This window comes from Oncorhynchus keta, chromosome 31 (assembly GCF_023373465.1).
Source record: "Oncorhynchus keta strain PuntledgeMale-10-30-2019 chromosome 31, Oket_V2, whole genome shotgun sequence".
In the NCBI taxonomy this organism is placed as follows: Eukaryota; Metazoa; Chordata; class Actinopteri; order Salmoniformes; family Salmonidae; genus Oncorhynchus; species Oncorhynchus keta.
In genome coordinates this window covers 26,205,646-26,226,756 of record NC_068451.1, presented here as the reverse complement: position 1 = coordinate 26,226,756, position 21,111 = coordinate 26,205,646, and the positions used below count along the sequence as shown (strand labels likewise).

Here is a 21,111-nt window from a genome sequence, read left to right as displayed (position 1 = left end):
CGGGATTTCTTGTAAGCTTCCGGGTTAGAGTCCCGCACCTTGAAAGCGGCAGCTCTACCCTTTAGCTCAGTGCGAATGATGCATGTAATCCATGGCTTCTGGTTGGGGTATGTACGTACAGTCACTGTGGAGACGACATCCTCAATGCACTTATTGATAAAGCCAGTGACTGATGTGGTGTACTCCTCAATGTCATCGGAAGAATCCCGGAACATGTTCCAGTCTGTGATAGCAAGGCAGTCCTGTAGTTTAGCATCTGATTCATCTGACCATTTTTTTATAGACCGAGTCACTGGTGCTTCCTGCTTTAATTGTTGCTTGTAAGCAGGAATCAGGAGGATAGAGTTGTGGTCGGATTTACCAAATGGAGGGCGAGGGAGAGCTTTGTCCGCGTCTCTGTGTGTGGAGTACAGGTGATCTAGATTTTTTCCCCCTCTGGTTGCACATTTAACATGTTGATAGAGATTTGGTAGAACTGATTTAAGTTTCCCTGCATTAAAGTCTCCGGCCACTAGGAGCGCCGCCTCTGGGTGAGTGGTTTCCTGTTTGCTTATTTCCTTATACAGCTGACTGAGTGCAGTATTAGTGCCAGCATCTGTCTGTGGTGGTAAATAAACAGCCACGAAAAGTATAGCTGAGAACTCTCTAGGCAAGTAGTGTGGCTTGCAGTTTATCACAATATACTCAACTTCAAGCGAGCAAAATCTAGAGTCTTTCTTAGATTTCGTGCACCAGCTGTTGTTTACAAATATGCACAGACCGCCCCTCGTCTTACCGGAGTGTGCTGTTCTATCCTGCCGGTGCAGCGTGTATCCCGCTAGCTGAATATCCACGATTCCGTGTAGCATAGGATATTACAGTTTTTGATGTCCCGTTGGTAGGAAATAATTGGAAATAATCTGCCCTGTGGGGTGTTTGGAGACTATTGTGTGAGTCCTGCTTGCTGCTGTTGTTGTTGTTGAAGAAATCTTTGTCTAATCCGAGGTGAGTGATCGCTGTCCTGATATCCAGAAGCTCTTTTCTTCCGTAAGACACGGTTGCAGAAACATTATGTACAAAATAATTTACAAATATTGCGAAAAAACACATACAAAAAAAACATATAATAGCACAATTGGTTAGGAAATGGCGGCCATCTCCTCCGGCGCCATTTTGCGGACTGTAGTATACTGTAGTATTTACTGTAGTGTTTTTGGGAACATTACTATAGTATTTACTAAAGTGTTTTAGCTTCATTATCTTTGACATAGAGGTGGAGGCTTTCTCCTTGAGGAAAACTACACTGGAGAAATACTAAAATTTTCCAAAACCTGTAGGTAGGTAGTTTGGACTGGGTTCTGACTGGATAGTTCAGAGCTTCTGCTCTTTTCTATAACCTGTAGGGAACACAATATATAGTCTATACTTGGCATTTAGGTTTCTCACTTATGGACGGAGGGGAATGGCCAAATTAAATATTTTTAAAAACTGTAGTGTTTTTGAGGACTGTTATGTAGTATTTATTACAGTGTTTTTTGTGTGGATAATACGGTAATATTTACTACAGTATTCTACAGTATGCTACAACATTCTATAGAAAGTACTACACATGATCGAGGGATACTATTGTGTGTAGTACAGTAGTATTTTTTCATGTGGGCAGTGTGAGTCAGTAGGCCCAGTTCCTGTGCTGTCTCACTCCACTGTACCCTCTGTCTGCACTGACATCAGTGTACCCCCTAGCAGGGAAGGGACTCGAAACTGACATTGGATCACTTCCTATGAACAACTTAATCCAAATCCACATGAAGTGATTAGGCTAATCGCTGGGAGTCGCTGGGTCCTGAGCTGCACTCGGAGCAGCTAGGAGGCTTTAATCTCCTCTCTGTGCATGCTGGGGCTGATCTGGGAGCAGAAAGTAATGGTTTTAGGCAGAAGCTAAATAGCCCGGGGAGGGATCAAATTACTTTACCACCAGGGTAGTTCCCCCCGTTTCCCTTGGATTACATCACCTCCCAGGAGCCTTCATCCGTGAGCAAGCACATACCGCACGGCGAGGTGAGGCCTGATACCACACTGTAGGGTGGGTGGGGGGGACTGTGGTCTATGATCTCTATATATGGTATGTACTGTACAGTAGTCTATATATGGTATGTACTGTACAGTAGTCTATATTTGATGATAGGGATGAGAAATGGTGTTGGGAGGAGTTTCATACACTATTTACCCTAGAAGCAATAGAAGGTGATCTGCTGCCTTATTGTATGTAACTGACGTTGGGTGTGTCGCTGTGTGTATGTTTGCAATATGTGTATGTGTGTTAGTAAAACTCACATCTGGCCTCAGCCCAGATATCACTGAGTTCATCATGTCATGTTGCAGTAAAGCAGCCTGCCCTACTGCCATATACAATCCCCTAATGTGTTGTATCTGGTACAACAATCAATGATTCCTCTAATACTGTATCAGTAAGAGGAAGCCATGTGTCACGCCCTGGCCATAAAGAGGGTTTTATTCTCTATTTTGGTTAGGCCAGGGTGTGACTAGGGTGGGCATTCTAGTTTCTTTATTTCTATGTTTTCTATTTCGTTGTGTTTGGCCGGGTGTAGTTCTCAATCAGAGGCAGTTGTCTATCGTTGTCTCTGATTGAGAATCATTCTTAGGCAGCTTTTTCCCACCTGTGTTTTGTGGGTAGTTGTTTTCTGTTTCGTGTTTCTGCACCTGACAGAACTGTTTGTTGTCGTTTTGCTTTGTTATTTTGTTTCAGTGTTCAGTTTGAAAATAAATATAAAGAACACGTACCACGCTGCACTTTGGTCCACTCCTTCTTCACCAGACGAGCGTTACACCATGTATTATGAGAGAGAGAGTTTATTGGATTAGAACGGAGGGTGTGGAATCAGAATCCCTCTATGAGGTACTTGGAGGGTGGAATCTGTGTATGAGGTTAGAGATGGACTAGGAGGGTTAGTTTGTGTATAAATCTGTGTGTGTGTGTGTGGAATTATATGTGTGAGTGTGTGTGGAATCTCTCTGAGGTTATGGTTGGGGCAGAAGAGAAGCCCAGGTTTCCCCAGGGGACAAATGTGTTTTCTCCTGTACGCAGCAGGTTACGTCAGCTCCTCCGTACGCATGCACACACACACACACACACACACACACACACACACACACACACACACACACACACACACACACACACACACACACACACACACACACACACACACACACACACACACACACACACACACACACACACACACACACACACACACACACACACACACACACACACACACACACACACAGCTTATAAAGAACCCCTGTGAGGTCAGCTCCTACAGGCTGAGGCTGCCCACTGTTAGCCTGGCTAGCCAGCTAAGCCCCACAGTCTCCCAGGCGGCTCCAGCCACCAACCACCCTGCTCTCGCTCTCTCTCTCTCCTGCTCTGTCTCTCTTCCTCCTGCTCTCTCTCTCTTTCTCCTGATCTCTCTCTCTCTCCCGCTCTCCCTTTCTCCTGCTCTCTCTTGCTCTCTCCCGCTTTTTCTCTCTCTCTCATGCTCACTCTCTCTCTCTCTGTCGGCTGTCTGTCCTGCCGTTGGCTCTCTGGAAGGTTGTGTGTGTATTTGGGAGGGGGTCAGTGCTGCAGACTGTGGCCTGGTGGTCTTTTCCTAAAATGTCGGCACCCCTCCTCTCGTCTTCCCCCTCTACCCTTTCCTCTCTTTTTCTCCCTTTCTCAGGGGCTTGGGGGGCTGTGGGCAGGGGCCTTATTCCATCAGCCCCGGGGCTTCTGTTGGAGGCTTGTTCCATTTTGCGTCATGGTGTTGACTGAGCGGACCCCACACTTAACTCCCATAGAGCAGTAGGCTGGGCGGGCAGGCAGGCGGCGCAGGGTGACGCTGCCCCATGTTCACAGACTGGTGATCTGATGGCCGTGTTTATTTTATGTAGCACTCGTTTGAAGGAGCAGAAAAAGTCTTTGGGCTTTTTGTTTCAGCGCTTTCACTGCCAGGTCAGAGGTGCTCACCGTGGTTACGCTCAGGAAGAATAATATTTGCCCTCACATTCGCTCCAAACAGGCTTTTTTCCATATTAGTGTGTGTGTGTGTGTGTGTGTGTGTGTGTGTGTGTGTGTGTGTGTGTGTGTGTGTGTGTGTGTGTGTGTGTGTGCGTGTGTGTGTGTGTGTGGTGTCAGGGATATTTGTTGAGTTTCTCTTCCACTGATTCGGCACATTGGATGTGAGGGGTAGAGAGGGGGTGATTCGACCGCACTGCGATAGCATCTCAATCCAAGAGGAGAGGGTGTTGTTCAGGTCAACCCCGGGGGCTATCCCTGCACCCCTGACTGAACCCCTGGCTGTCACATCCCATGGAGAGGCCCAGAGAAGGCCTTCACGGTCACATAAAGCCGCACACACACACTCCTACATATACACAGACTCTCAGGTAGCCTAGAGGTTAAGATCGTTCGACCAGTAACCGATAGGTCACTTGTTCAAATCCTCGAGCTGGCAAGGAGACAAAATCTGCCGTTCGGTCCTTGAGCAAGGCAGTTAACCCCCTACAACAACTTCTCCCCGGGCGCTGATGACATGGACGTCGATCAGAGAGGCTGGGCCAAATGTGGAAGACACATTTCGGTTGAATGCATTCAGTTGTGCAACTGACTAGGTATCCCCTTCCCCCATGCCCCTGGCAGCCCCTCAGTTGTCTTGTCAAAGCTTCCCGGGGGTTAATTCATGGAGTTTAAAAAGTAAAGTTCAGGAGTGGCACAGCAGCAACACCGCCCACTCCTCCAGCACTTTAACAAGCCTGGCCTATTAAAACTCACACACCCACCTATCTAAACCGTGTCAGCTGGTTTACATAACGCCTGTCAAACAAAGCGCCAGAAACCCCTGAGCAGAGTTGTTAAGTTTGTGTGTGGCGCAAACAATCAATAAAGACGGGCTATAACTCCTGTACCAAGCTACTGAGATAAAAGAGGAAGAACTATAACTCCTGTACCAAGCTACTGAGATAGAAGAGGTAGAACTATATCTAATGTACCAAGCTACTGAGATAGAAGAGGTAGAACTATATCTAATGTACCAAGCTACTGAGATAGAAGAGGTAGAACTATAGCTCCTGTACCAAGCTACTGATAAAGAAGAGGTAGAACTATAGCTCCTGTACCAAGCTACTGAGAAAGAAGAGGTAGAACTATAGCTCCTGTACCAAGCTACTGAGAAAGAAGAGGTAGAACTATAACTCCTGTACCAAGCTACTGAGAAAGAAGAGATAGAACTATATCTAATGTACCAAGCTACTGAGAAATAAGAGGTAGAACTAGACTTAATGTACCAAGCTACTGAGAAAGAAGAGGTAGAACTATAACTCCTGTACCAAGCTACTGGGAAAGAAGAGGTAGAACTATAACTCCTGTACCAAGCTACTGAGAAAGAAGAGGTAGAACTATATCTAATGTACCAAGCTACTGAGAAAGAAGAGGTAGAACTATAACTCCTGTACCAAGCTACTGAGAAAGAAGAGGTAGAACTATAGCTCCTGTACCAAGCTACTGAGAAAGAAGAGGTAGAACTATAGCTCCTGTACCAAGCTACTGAGAAAGAAGAGGTAGAACTATAACTCCTGTACCAAGCTACTGAGAAAGAAGAGATAGAAGTATAACTCATGTACCAAGCTACTGAGATAGAAGAGGTAGAACTATAGCTCCTGTACCAAGCTACTGAGAAAGAAGAGGTAGAACTATAACTCCTGTACCAAGCTACTGAGAAAGAAGAGATAGAACTATATCTAATGTACCAAGCTACTGAGAAAGAAGAGGTAGAACTAGACTTAATGTACCAAGCTACTGAGAAAGAAGAGGTAGAACTATAACTCCTGTACCAAGCTACTGGGAAAGAAGAGGTAGAACTATATCTAATGTACCAAGCTACTGAGAAAGAAGAGGTAGAACTATAACTCCTGTACCAAGGTACTGAGAAAGTACATGAACACCAATCCTCCCTCTTACCCAATTCACCTCAGCCTCTATCACCAAATGTATAGCAACTGGGATTTCCCTGGAGTCCTAATACAGAACAGTCCATTCTTTATATGTCACTTAGAAGTGATGACAGAGGGTTGACACAGACACTTTCTCTGCTTCTTGAGACTGACTCTGATGCATTTCACAATAAGGAAAATCAGTGTGGTCCTGTGGGCCTAGTACCAACACGACTACTGCTACATTAGCCTGCCTAGTCTTCTCTCCCTTCCCTCTCTCTATCGCTCGATCTCTCTGTCTCTCTATCCATTCTGTTCTCTTCTGACTCAGCTGTTATGTAGGAAACCCTGTCCCTTTGAAGAGGGGAAGAATCTTTCATTACTCGACAGAAGAGAGAGAGAAGGAAGGAGGGAGATGATAGGGAGAGAATAACTGCTCCATTGTCTTCGCCCCCCTTCCCTTGCCCCCCTTCTCCCACCAATGATAATTGTCCTGAGCTAATTACAGAGAAACGCTCCAACAGGTGTGGAACTCTGCACCTGGGGACAGAGGTGTGTGTATGTGTGTGTGGGTGTGTGTGTGTGAGAGAGAACAGGAGAAAGAGAAGATAGTTCTCCCTGTATGTCTATTTACATCCATATGACAGAATGTATGCACATATCAATTCAGCTGAATGTGTAGCTACTGGTGTGATGTATGTATGTATGTATGTGTGTGTGTTGGTGTGCATATATGAATGTGTGAGTGTGTCACACACAGACTAATGACATGACACACATTCAAACTCAGACAGGGTTCAGAGAGGTTAACCGTAGAGCATATAAACTGGACACAATATTACACAATCAACACAGTGAGGTTACTCTCCCCCCAGATCTATTTTCCATACATCTGGGTTAAATTACTGGAAAGTACAAATTTGCACATACAGACACACATTCTCACTCACTCTCACTCATACACTGCATTGAATTTCAAATGAGAGAGATTACAAAGTAATTTATTGATAAATGTAACCGCAGGGGCCTCTTAGAGATGATTCACAATCTATAACTGACTCGAAGCAATAACATCGCGTGCATGTTTTTTGATAACAGCCGAGTAAGACAGAAACAGGACCCCAGTTAGAATTGGAGACGGTGACAATGATGTACAGTTGAAGTCAGAAGTTTACATACACCTTACCCAAATACATTACATTTAATCTCAGTTTTTCACAGTTCCTGACATTTAATCCTAGTAAAAATTCCCTGTTTTAGGTCAGTTAGGATCACCACTTTATTTTAAGAATGTGAAATGTCAGAATAATACTAGAGAGAATGATTTATTTCATCCTTTGTTTCTTTACTCACATTCCCAGTGGGTCAGAAATGTACATACTCAATTAGTATTTGGTAGCATTGCCTTTAAATTGTTGAACTTGGGTTAAACATTTAGGGTAGCCTTCCACAAGCTTCCCACAATAAGTTGGGTGAATTTTGGCCCATTCCTCCTGACAGAGCTGGTGTAACTGAGTCAGGTTTGTTGGCCTCCTTGCTCACACACACTTTTTCAGTTCTGCCCACAAATTATCTATAGGATTGAGGTCAGGGCTTTGTGATGGCCACTCCAATACCTTGACTTTGTTGTCCTTAAGCCATTTTGCCACAACTTTGGAAGTATGCTTGGGGTCATTGTCCATTTGGTAGACCCATTTGCGACCAAGCTTTAACTTCCTGACTGATGTCTTGAGATGTTAATTCAATATGTCCACATCATTTTCCTTTCCTTATGATTCCATCTATTTTGTGAAATGCACCAATATCTCCTGCAGCAAAGCACCCCCACAACATGATGCTGCCATCCCCATGCTTCACGAGTGGGATGGTGTTCTTCGGCTTGCAAGCCTCCCCCTTTTTCCTCCAAACATAATGATGGTAATTATGGCCAAACAGTTCTATTTTTGTTTCATCAGACCAGAGGACATTTCTCCAAAAGGTATGATCTTTGTCCCCATGTGCAGTTGCAAACCGTAGCCTGGCTTTTTTATGGTGGTTTTGGAGCAGTGGCTTCTTCCTTGCTGAGCGGCCTTTCAGGTTGTGTCGATATAGGACTCGTTTTACTGTGGATAGAGATACTTTTGTACCTGTTTCCTCCAGCATCTTCACAAGGTCCTTTGCTGTTGTTCTGGGATTGATTTACACTTTTTGCACCAAAGTACGTTCATCTCTAGGAGACAGAACGCGTCTCCTTCCTGAGTGGTATGACGGCTGCATGGTCCCATGGTGTTTATACTTGTGTACTATTGTTTGTACAGATGAACGTGGTACCTTCAGGCGTTTGGAAATTGCTCCCAAGGATGAACCAGACATGTGGAGGGCTACAATTTTTTTTTCTGAGGTCTTGGCTGATTTCTTTTGATTTTCCCATGATGTCCAGCAAAGAGGCACTGTGTTTGAAAGTAGGCCTTGAAATACATCCACAGGTACACCTCCAATTGACTCAAATAATGTCAATTAGCCTATCAGAAGCTTCTAAAGCCATGACATCATTTTATGGAATTTTCCAAGCTGTTTAAAGGCACAGTCAACTTAGTGTATGTAAACTTCTGACCCACTGGAATTGTGATACACTTAATTATAAGTGAAATAATCTGTCTGTAAACAATTGTTGGAAAAATTACCTGTGTCATGCACAAAGTAGATGTCCTAACCGACTTGCCAAAACTATAGTTTGTTGAAGTGGTTGAAAAACGAGTTTTAATGACTCCAACCTAAGTGTATGTAAACTTCTGACTTCAACTGTTAAGTCCTTTCTCTTTCGGGACTGTTTTCGGGCTTTTTACCATAAAATAGTTGAGCCAAAGTTGTTGACTGGGGAAAGGAAGAGGTTTGGCTACCAGCCAAAGCATTAGAGGGAAAAACACACACAACGTCTTGAGATAATAGATAAATACCACTTCATGAAGTCGTGGGATTTTGAGGATGCTCCAAAACTGAAGAACAAAGATAAATTGACAGACTACTTTTTCCACTCTCACTAGGCTATTATGGGGAAGTAGGCTACTTTGTTTATTTAGAAATTCGGCATGAGTCTACTGAGGGACAACAAACCGTTAGGTTACTTACAGTAACATGGTTTATGAGACGCTCGCAAGCCGTCACACAAACAGATGTTACTCACACCACACGCTCTGACATCACTCGTCTGCTGCCCGTCCACGAAAACCGCACACTAATTTCACTTAAACGAGCTACTGGCCATTTTATGAGACCAACTATCGGATATGGCGCATTAATGAAATAAAGGAACAAACTGATTAGACTTTTCAGCGTGTGTCATCACCGCACAGAGAGGAAATTAAAAATCTTACCCAATGCATTGGAGTCATTCTCTCTGACCCCTCAGACAGTTCACCTTGGCACAGCCAGGCAGTGTGTGGTCGTCATCTGCTTCCTAAGCCACGGAAGCACCATCGTGCGTATGTTATGTCTATGTTGGAATAACCTATTAATCACACAGGAAATATGATATTTCCGAAATCGGCTTGATTGACAGGGACCCCCGCTAATTCCCTAGTCTAGTAACTGTTGAGTCATCATTCCAGGGGTTGACTGAGTGCTGCGTCGCCACCTTGTGGTCCTTTCATTCTGGCACCCCGGGTACAAAATGAGTCGGGACATTCACCTTTCCAGAACCTGTCTAGCTGTTGAGTTGTGTGGTACAATCAAAGTAAAAAACCAAACAAGGACAAAACAGCCATAACAAAGGAAACACTATGGACAGATCATAGGGTACCAACAGTTGATTTATAATATCAGAACAGTCAGTTAGAAATAAAATACACATGGTAAAACAGTTTCCTTCATAGTGTTAGTGTTTACTTTGGTATACAATCTAATGTTCTGTGACAATACACATTTACTATATTCTTTATATGATAATATCTGTGAGCATCCATCCATCCAGTATAAAGCTGACCTACAGGGATATCTTTTACATAATAACATAGTCATACCATCATTTATGCTTCATTTTGCAGGACTTTTCTTTTTCAGGCAACCACTGCATTTCAGGCAATGAGTTACAAAATAAAGAGTGTTTAGAGAACAGTAAAAGAAGAGTTGTATTGTCTTACAGTTAGATAATTATTACATTGTGTTATGACTTTCTTTTGACAGTTGCCATTCCTCACACCAGTTGCCATTCCTCACACCAGTTGCCATTCCTCACACCAGTTGCCATTCCTCACACCAGTTGCCATTCCTCACACCAGTTGCCATTCCTCACACCAGTTGCCATTCCTCACACCAGTTGCCATTCCTCACACCAGTTGCCATTCCTCACACCAGTTGCCATTCCTCACACCAGTTGCCATTCCTCACACCAGTTGCCATTCCTCACACCAGTTGCCATTCCTCACACCAGTTGCCATTCCTCACACCAGTTGCCATTCCTCACACCAGTTGCCATTCCTATCCATTGCATCTGTCTTACGACAGGGGGTTCAATATAGGGTTAATTTCAAAGTTGCCCGAGATGGATGAGGTTGCCCCTAGATGCTGATCAAGGGTCAGTTTTGTGTCTTTCTCCCTTCATGGTTGAGGCGGATGGTGAACTGATCCTAGAACTGTGCCTAAGGGTAGCTTCTACCCGGAGCTCAACTGTCCAGTGCTCACAGCCTGGTCCTCTGATTGGCTGGCAGCTCATCCTGGTCGAGTCCCCACAGGAAGTTGCGCAAGCGTGTCACTTCCTTTTGTAGCTCGGGGCTGGGGATTGGCTGCGAGAGGTCCAGCTGAGGCGTCTCATTTGGCAGGATGAGAGGGGGGTGGTCCAGGAAACTTTCGAAGATGTCTTGGACAGAAAAGCATGAACAGATATTTAGTGGTCTGAGATTCTTAGGAAGAAATCATACCCCTTCTATACATGTGTACTTACAATGTTCGGAATGTCTCAGGGCTGAATCCTGACTTGAGATCACAAATATTTTCTAATTGACATAAATGCATAATTTACTGGAATATTCTACTTATCTCAAGTTTGCAGTTGTATCTAATGTTGTGTTCATAACCAAGTTGGAAGTTGTGAAGTTGTAAATACCAGTTAGATGCATTCACATGCTTTAAACTCAGAGAAACGCCGATTGGCTAATGTCCAAAAAGCTTCATCAACCATAATCTAAAAGTAGAGCTATCATGCTTGAAAACAAATTATAGTGTTCAAAAACAATATTAATTGATTGCTATTTATAATTTATGTTTTGTTGTTAAAATTAACGAATGAAAATTCTGTTATCGAAGTATATTTCTTAGTAGGTGATGTCAGAGGTCAGCATGTAGGAGAAGTCAGAGCTTAGGGATGATAGACGAGTTTCCCACTAGTAATTACTAGTTGGAGGACAGTTCACACTGATATTTTCCCTGACGTATATGGTAAATACTACCTTCCCACTTGGTTATGAATGCAGCACTAGCTCCTACATAATGACCCTCCAGGACTCCCAACCCCCCCTCGTGTCTCACCTCCACTGAGCTCCATCCCAGGGGGAGGAGCCCAGGAGGCCGGTGGGGCTCTGGCCGGTCCCAGCTTGTAATTGGTCAGCAGATGGTGCAGCTGGGTGGGGCTTAGCAAGGCGTGGTCCTCCTGTAGGCTGTCCCAGGATGACTGGCGGGGGAGAGACAAGAGAACAACCAATGAGCAACAAAACAGAGAAGGAGGAAACGTGGACGATATCAGCAATGTCCACAACTGAGATGGGATGCCAAATCTAAAATCTACCCCTAGCCCCTTGTCACCTCTAGATTACCCCTTATATCTGAAAATAACTAAATGGGTGTGAACAAATTAATGGAAAAGCTTGTCTATCTAGCTTCCTAGAGCAGTTATCATACAGTTTATACCGATCTGATCCAATCAGCTTTAGGAGAAGGCATCAGGAAGTGTCTAGAGGTAGGGGCTAGGGGTGGATGTGTGATAAGCCAAATAGGTTTAGAGGAAGAACAACACAACAACGAGACCAAAACATGATTCTTTATCCAGAATGTTTTGTTTTGGGTCATTATCTTGCTAAATCGACTGATTGTTAACTGGCTAAACCAGCATTATTTTTACCTGGATGAGGCGGGTCTTAGGGACGCACAGGAAATTGACAGTGACGGACAGCTTCTTCAGGAACTCAGAGGCGATATCTCCAAGTCCCGCGCCCTGTAGCCAGTCCAAAACCAGGTCCAGGTTTGTACGGATCTGGACCGCTCTAGACCAGGAGAACAGACCATCTGAGAGAGGGAGGGAGTGAGGGACAGAGTGAGAGAAGAGGAAGAAGAGACAGAAAGAGAGGGAGTGTGTGTGTGTGTGTGTGTGTGTGTGTGTGTGTGTGTGTGTGTGTGTGTGTGTGTGTGTGTGTGTGTGTGTGTGTGTGTGTGTGTGTGTGTGTGTGTGTGTGTGTGTGTGTGTGTGTGTGTGTGTGTGTGTGTGTGTGTGTGTTAGTGCACATCTGAACCAGGGTTGGAAAGTTCAAGTTATTTCAGAGCCGCACCCAGATTCTCTGTCTCGCTGTGCTTGGTAGCGCTCATCCCCTTACGACCTCTACACTTAATGGTTCGTGCACAAACAATGACTTGTGTAGTGGAAAGCAATTTCTGCATGTGTAATGTGGAACCCACATGACTGCAGCTTCCTCAGACCAACCCCTGACCTTGGACCCCAGTATTACCCCTGCCCTCTCACCTCTCTCCAGCAGTGTGTTGAGCAGGGAGGTGTTGGTGAAGAAGAAGAGGTAGCCGAAGGTTTGGGAGGTGAGTGGGGGGGAGAGGCAGGCCTCCCGGGACAGCATCAGGGAGCAGCGGTACACCTCCACCAGCCCAGCCACCGTAGGGGGGAGGGAGGACACGTCTTCCCCCCCCCCCCTCCACCACCCTCACCCCCATCCATCTCCCTACTCTCATCTCTCTCCTTCTCTTTCTCCAGGCTGGAGAAAGGGTTGTTGTCCAGGAGAGCTGGAAGGAGGGAGTACAGTGTCTGACAGAGACAGAATGACAGAGAGAGAGATTAATTCATGTATAGGTCGGGATATAATTATTTACGGTAACTTGATTGTGTCTTGAGTGTGAGGTTAACTCAACCTCCCTCACCTTTGTGAGGTGGTACACGCACTGCTGGAAGGTGTGCATTATCACGTCATCAAGCTGCGCCAGGGCCTCGGAGCAGGTGTCCAGGTCAGCTGACAACACCGGGTCACCAGGAGCTGAGGGTAAATATATATGCATTAACTTCTAACTAAGGTCATATAACTACTGATATTGCAGAACAATCGAAAATATATTTAACTTTCTCAATGACCCAACTAACTTGTTTTGACTACTGTGGGGCTAAATGATGATAGCAGGAATGTCACACAGGAAGAGGAAGACAGGGAGACACAAAGATACAACGGCCGTGTGACGTAAAACAGAGAGACAAGGTTAATATGACAAAATGCTTTTATTGGAGAAAGAAGCTTTTTGGCAGATGATCGATGGTGATCTGCATTGATCAAGAGGAAACAGACTCTTATGACACAGGTGTCTCACCCTCAAACTCCCAGTCTCTCTCCATGGCCTCAACTTTGACCTGGAAGAAGTTGAGGAGCTCTGTGGCATTGGACATCCAGAACATCAGAGGTCGAAGGTCAGAGGACAGCTTCTGTGCACTGGGCGCACTCAGTTCAACCTCCTGCTCTGTGGAACTGGACAGACCAGAACAGGACACACACAGCGTTATAGAAGTTGTTGTTACTATCTATTCATCTCTCTCAAGGAGTTACAGTCCTTGATCTATTTTAATGAGCATGCAGTGACAGGGTTCAGTAACACTTTTTTGGGGGCTGCAGGTAGCCTAGTGGTTAGAGCGTTGGACTAGTAACAGAAAGGTTGCAAGATCGAATCCCCGAGCTGACAAGGTAAAAATCGGTCGTTCTACCCCTGAACAAGGCAGTTGACCCACTGTTCCTAGGCTGTCATTGAAAATAAGAATGTGTTCTTAACTGACTTGCCTTGTTAAATAAAGGTTCAATTTTAAAATTACATTTGGATAGTCCATCTGCAGATGCTCTACAGACGATCAGTAACATTTCAAATAACTCTCTAACTAACCCTTAACCCTTAAACCAGATCCTAACCCTTATTCTAGCCCTTGTTCTAAACTTAACCCTAACCTTAGCATGCAGTTACTTATCAACAGATAGTTTGCTGATAATATGACCATATGTAGAGCATCTACAGAAGGACAATCCAGACTATCCAAATAAAGTGTGACCCAGGGTCCCACTACATCTGATTTCATCTGTTAACTGCTATTCACTTGGGATAACATCTGCCAAATAAACATTCATATTAATAGATATTTGTGTACAGTATTAGTTTATCAATATCATATACAATTTATACTTTATGTGTCACATATTTTAATCATGAATCCTTGCATAATGCTAAATAGTATCTGCATGTTCATCACGTTATTTACAGAGACACAAGCTGGACAATCACTTCTCTTGATTCCCCCTAATACAGCCCTAAGGGAAGTTCCAAACACAGGAAACAGCTGAAATATGACGTTGAGCAGAAATGATCTTACTTTTGCGTGGGATGCTTATCCCCGAATTCCTTAATGTTGTCCTGTAAAAGAGTTGGAGAGGGAAGAGAGGACATGAGAGGAGAGACACGTCACGGCTTAGTGGCAGAGAGGGAGGGGGGAGTTGGGTTACAAAGTCTGGACAGGCCACCAGGACAATTACAACACAGTTTCCAGAAGGAAGTGACATCAGCTCATGAATCCCTGTTCACAGCCTACAGTGTTTCAGAGAAAGACATGTCAGTCTGGGGCTGGCTTTATAACCATTTACAATCATATTTTATCTGCTGTGTAACTTTCTCTGTCAGTCTTGACTGAGCTATGGCTAGTTAGCGTTATTACAACTGAGATGATCCTAGACAGTCTTTCAATTGAACTCACCCAAACAATCCCTTTGATCTGATTGGCTGCTTTCAACAGCAATTGAGGCATGAGGGCGGGATCCAGGTGTTTGGAGGCGTGGTCAATCATGATTGACAGGAGAAAGGCTGGGGCTAAAGGCCCGCCCTCTGAGTCTGGAGAGGAGTTCTTAGAGATTATCTCCTGATGGAGAAAGAGTGAGAAACAGTGGCTTTAATTTATAGTCCTGTTTCAGCTCATATGTACCTGTTATCAACCAATAAAGTAATATATGTGGTAACAATAGATACTTTAAGTACCTCCCCACCACAGTTAACACAGTTCTCTACTCTAATCTGTAGCAGACAGGTAGCAGACACAGTGGTGTAACTAACAGACACAGGGGTCTTTCTTCTCTCACCTGTAGCAGAGCGTCAGCGTGGCGGGGCTGGAACCGCAGCAGAGCCTCAGTGGAACCCAGGTACTGCCTCAACGCTTCCTGTCTGTCCACCAATCCCGAGAGGCAGCAGGTGGAGGGAACGTCAGCTTGCCAAGGCAGCGCCAATGCCAGCGGAGGGGCCGGGGTCACGCGGGGGTCACGATACAGGAAGAGAAAATGACCTCCTATGCCAATCACGTCCCCAGGTTTAAGCACCGCCTCCAGGTAGAGAGCTTCTCCGTTGTGTGTGACAGATCCTCCTCTGAAGGGACGCATCAGAGCTGGGGGGAGAGAGAAAATGGTTGATTAACTAGTAACACTATAATTGAAGTTCTGCTTATAAACTTCTTATAAAAAAGGTATGACAGTTTTTGAACCATATTTAAATGGGTATCAAGAAGTGTCTAGTGGTAGGATCTCTAGAGGTTGATTGTGGACAGAGAAATACTGTAAAATCAGGTCCCAACGTGTTGTAAGGAATTGTTACTTCTGTGGATAGATGTAAGCACATATGAATTGTTACTTCTGTGGATAGATGTAAGCACATATGAATTGTTACTTCTGTGGATAGATGTAAGCACATATGAATTGTTACTTCTGTGGATAGATGTAAGCACATATGAATTGTTACTTCTGTGGATAGATGTAAGCACATATGAATTGTTACTTCTGTGGATAGATGTAAGCACATATGAATTGTTACTTCTGTGGATAGATGTAAGCACATATGAATTGTTACTTCTGTGGATAGATGTAAGCACATATGAATTGTTACTTCTGTGGATAGATGTAAGCACATATGGAAAAGGCTCCCTATTTTTCAGGCACATTTCTGTTTGTTGAGGTCTGCAAACATCACAGGAGTAGGGCCAGGATTTAGGACTAGGGTTGTTTGTGGACCAGGCCTACCTTGCCCAGGGTGAGCGTCGGGTACGGCTGAGTCTCTCCTGACCAACAGGTGCCTGGCCAGCATGTCTGGAGCAGAGAGGAACGTTTCCACCTTCAGAGGCCTCTTCCCCTTCCTCTCCCTTTCTCTGTCCTTCTCTCTCTCCCTCATCGTTGGCTTCCGCCCAAAAACGTGTGTGTGCCCTGCCATGATGTACAAAACAAAGTCCTGTAGAAAACACAGAAAACACACACAGAGGAGAACGGAAAGAAAGAGAGAAGGGAGTTTGTTATCATCTGAAGGACATGGTTATGATAAGGGGACATCTTGGAGATCTTAAGTTGTGCGGAGGTCAGGAGATAAGGTATGAAGTGTGTCAGTTTGCTACAATGAAGACCTGTGTGAGGTCACTGTGAGAAATGGAGTGATGTACACAGTGAGGTTGTGTGTGTCTACAAAGGTATTGTGTTGCTGTGAGTCTGTTTTGTGCTCAGGGTTGAATGGGAAAGGCTGGGGAAGGGTTGGAAACAGTGATGGTATGTGGCGATTAGGGGAATGCAGGTATGATGTCATGTTCAGGGTGTGTGTGTATGATCATCTGGGAGGCGCAGGTCTAACCTTGCTCTGGTCGTAGCCCTGCAGCAACAGGAAGTAGGGTCGGTCCGTGGGCGGGAGGATCAGGCTCTGTGACATCACTTCCAGGTCGCAGGCTGAGTAGTCTTTCTCCTCCTCCACTGCTTTGTCTGCTTTGTTCCTCCGCTCCACCTCGTCTCTGACCTTTGACCTCATCATCTAAGACAGAGGGAGGAGTCTTTATGGTCAGACTGCTGCACTGCTGAGATTAGGTGGGGTTGACCTGTTTCTATCATGTTGCAACATGTGTTGAAACACATCCTCTCATCCTCTCATCCTCACCTCTCCGTGCTCCAATGGAGCTATCATGCTCACAATGTTCTTCCTGTCCTGGAGTCCTGCACTGTTGTTAGGGTGGTTTCCAGAGTGACTGGGGTCATTGCCAACGTGGTTTCCTTGGCGACGCCTCAGGCTGAGGTTCATGTCGCTGATGCTCCTCCTGAGTTCCGAGTTCCGTCCTCGATGACCTCGCTCGCCCTCCTCAGCCCCACCCCCCGACTGTATGCGGCTCCGCCTCCAACGTACACCTGTTACCACAACAACCAGACATATCATTAAAAACAAAGAAACTACACTTTTCACTGGATGACTGTAAGAAACCCCAGATGTAAGAGCTGGTCATCTAGAGACTCTATATTGTCCTTTTACCTGTGTGGTTCTCCCCTTCCCTCTCTCGCTCCTTCTCTTTCTCCCTCTCCTCTCTTTCGTAGTCGTCCCGCCTCTGGATCTCGAAGCGGCGTTCAAACCCCTCCTTGGGCCGCCACATGTCCACCAATAGCAGTGGGCATTCCCATTCAGCCACGCCCCTACGACACTCTGTCTCCCATTGGACGGCTCCATCTGGTTGCTGGATGGGCTTTCCAATGACATCACACAACAGGAAGTCTTCCGGGCTGTGTTTCTGCAGGGCTAGGAGAGGGAGGCAGGGCGACCAGGCTAATTATTTTTCCAATGAATATGACATTATTGCTCAATTGAGGTCAAATCAAATGTCAAATGTATTTATATAGCCCTTCTTACTTCAGCTGATATCTCAAAGTGCTGTACAGAAACCCAGCCTAAAACCTCAAACAGCAAGCAATGCAGGTGTAGAAGCACGGTGGCTAGGAAAAACTCCCTAGAAAGGCCAAAACCTATGAAGAAACCTAGAGAGGAACCAGGCTATGAGGGGTGGCCAGTCCTCTTTTGGCTGTGCCAGGTGGAGATTATAACAGAACATGGCCAAGATGTTCAAATGTTCATAAATGACCAGCAGGGTCAAATAATAATAATCACAGTAGTTGTCGAGGGTGCCGCAAGTCAGCACCTCAGGAGTAAATGTCAGTTGGCTTTTCATAGCCGATCATTAAGAGTATCTCTACCGCTCCATGTTTATCTGTACTTTCACGCCTCTCTTACATGAATCCCTGTACTGTACTCGGTCTGTACTCTCTCTCTCTCTTTCTGCCTCTTACCTGCATCGTCTGTCTCCTCCCTCTCTCTCTCCGTATAGCGAGTGATGACCTGGGCGATGAGCTGTTTGGCTGTAGAGTGGGCGGTGGCCAGCAAAGAGCGGTAGTTAGCCCCACTAGACAGAGCATCCCCATAGATCTTGATGAGGCCTGGGGCTGTGGAGGAGGCAGAGGGCAGGTAGTGGTGGGAGGAAGGGGCAACAGAGTGGGCCCACACCTCCCTCTCCTTCTCCCCTATGGCCTTGTCTCGGTCACTGTTGGAGCGCCCCCTCAGGAAGAGGTGGGAAAGACGCTTGGTGCGGGACTGGGGCCCGGCGGGACGGGGCCGGAGGAAGGCCGGAGAGGGAGAGGGGGATGGGGGAGCGAGGGAGGGGGTGGAGATGGAGAGGGAAGAGGAAGGGGCAGAGGGGGCCTCGTGGAGGGACGCTGCGTCAGAGCTGGTGGTGGACCTAGTGAGGGAGAAGGAGAGGAGGGGGAAAGAAAAAGAGAGAGGGGAAGTAGGGCATGTCAGCTGTGAGTTATGGCTGACAGAGCTGAACATAGACAATATTAACTGCTAGAAAACGGTCACAGGATTCAAGGAACACTGCATGACATGTGACACATGTCCATACAATCAAATTAGTCCATAACGAGCTGTTCTCTTGGTTAATTTATTGTATGCAAAAACATGTCAGACACTTAACTTGACTGTGGCTGGAGATATTGTGAGGAGGACTGAAGGATAAACAAACTGAATACAGGACAAACTGAAGATACAGCGAGTCAGCAGACAGACAGACAGACAGACAGACAGACAGACAGACAGACAGACAGACAGACAGACAGACAGACAGACAGACAGACAGACAGACAGACAGACAGACAGACAGACAGAGTTAAGAGACCTGGGTTGATGTGTGATTAGTTGAGTCAGATGTGTTACTGCTGGACTTGAACAAAATTGTTGAGAATCAACATTGGACTAAGTGACATTGAGGTACTGTACATAGGTAGCAGAGAGACTGACTTGACAGAGACGGCGCTGGGCCAGCGGCCCCCCAGCTTGGCAAAGTGTTTCCTGGGAGAGTTGATCCACAGACCCACAGGGAAATGTAGCTTCCTGAAGCGAGGACTGTCAGTCCCCTCCATCTGATCCATCTGAGAACCAACGAGCGAGAGATGAGAAACTCAAAGAACACACAGATCAAATGTTCATAATCTTTGAGTTAATTCATTAAGATGTGTGTGGACTATACTGCTTTACATTCTATCCATGTGGGCCTGAAACAGGCCCTTGATATATTTGGACAAAAATCAAAGGTTAAATCATCAGGGGGAGGAAGACTGACCTTTTCCTCCAAACAACCCAACTGGGGGTATGTAATCCTAAACTTGTCAAATAATGACATCATCGTCATGAATAGTTTGAGATCCTCCGGATCCTTGTGGAATTGTTCATTGTTACACACCAAAGGAATTTGGCTTTGGAAGTGATTGTTGACCCCCATTGGTAAAAAAATATATATATATTTTTTGAAAATGGTAGTGAGGTTACACTTGGCTCAAATCATCTCAAATTCTACAGCACAGTAAATGACATCTTTGACACAAAGGTACTCTAAGCTGAATGTGTGTCATTACTCCTTATCCAAACAGGAAGTGTGTTCTACAGGCCTCAGATCCAGCTGTAGTGTTGAGAGGGAAATCCCCACTCTTAAAGTCACTACATGTCTGTCGCCTCAGCTTACAACTACGAGTAGAATGAAATGACTTGTAATGGTGGAATGTAGAGTTTGAGGAGGGAAAACTGTGCTTAGTTACAGCTTCTACTCTACAAATTAGATGTGTCAACAAAAAAAATGAATGTAGTACGGGTCAAATTATATTTTTTCATAGTTATTTTTTTTACTCAACTTTCTATAATGCAATGTTGCAAAAGAAACAGCAAAAACTTATCAGCAACATTTTACTGTGGAAAATGATCAATATTGTGACCTCTACCAGCTTATCATGGATGACAGCTCAAATGTTAAAAAATCGAATGGAAAAGTAATGAACCAATGCAACACAATAGGCCCTCTAAAATAAAAGCGTACTTGAAAGTACTTACGAGAACGACTGCAGTTCCCTCTTCGTATAATTGTTTTATTAGTCCTTCTCAATAGAAAAAAATAAAATGGTTAAAAACAACTTTGTATTTTCCTTTTTCCCCAAGACAAAAACTCCATTTTCAAAACGTCTATCTGCGCCACAGGTATCTCTCTTTCTAAATCAGAACATATTTTTCTCCACTTTCTCTCGTTTTCTTTGTGTTTTCTGTCTGTTTTCCAAGTAATGATGGTACGGGCTCCTTCTCTCTCTTTCTCTGCCTCTGTGGGTCTATAGATAGAGAAACAGGCCCATTGTTCTATGTGACAGAATTTCCTTCCTTCGCGCTGGACAACACCTATATCCTGAGAGAGAGAGAGAGAGAGAGAGAGAGAGAGAGAGAGAGAGAGAGAGAGAGAGAGAGAGAGAGAGAGAGAGAGAGAGAGAGAGAGAGAGAGAATGGGGAGATTATTTTGTGATGCACACACTTGCTGGCCCCTGTATATACTGTACATACACGCGATAAAGAGATAAGACTAGAAATAGAGTTTGGGGAGAGGGTTAATCCAGCATTCCCCTTTCTCTCCAAGCACACATGCACACTCGTGGACACTGGTCGGATTCCGTTAGACCACTGCCTTTGGCATTAGGGTGCTTTGGAGCGCTGGGGTTGGGTACGAAGAAGATTGGGTGGGGTGGGGGGGGTGAGAATCTGTGTTTAATTTGGACAACTAAT

At 45.1% G+C, this 21,111-nt stretch overlaps 1 pseudogene; it reads right to left on the bottom strand.

Annotated features, from left to right (window-relative positions):
• Positions 1-9,740: 9,740 nt before the first annotated feature.
• Positions 9,741-20,686, bottom strand: LOC118375860 (ras-interacting protein 1-like; annotated as a pseudogene).
• Positions 20,687-21,111: the final 425 nt, after the last annotated feature.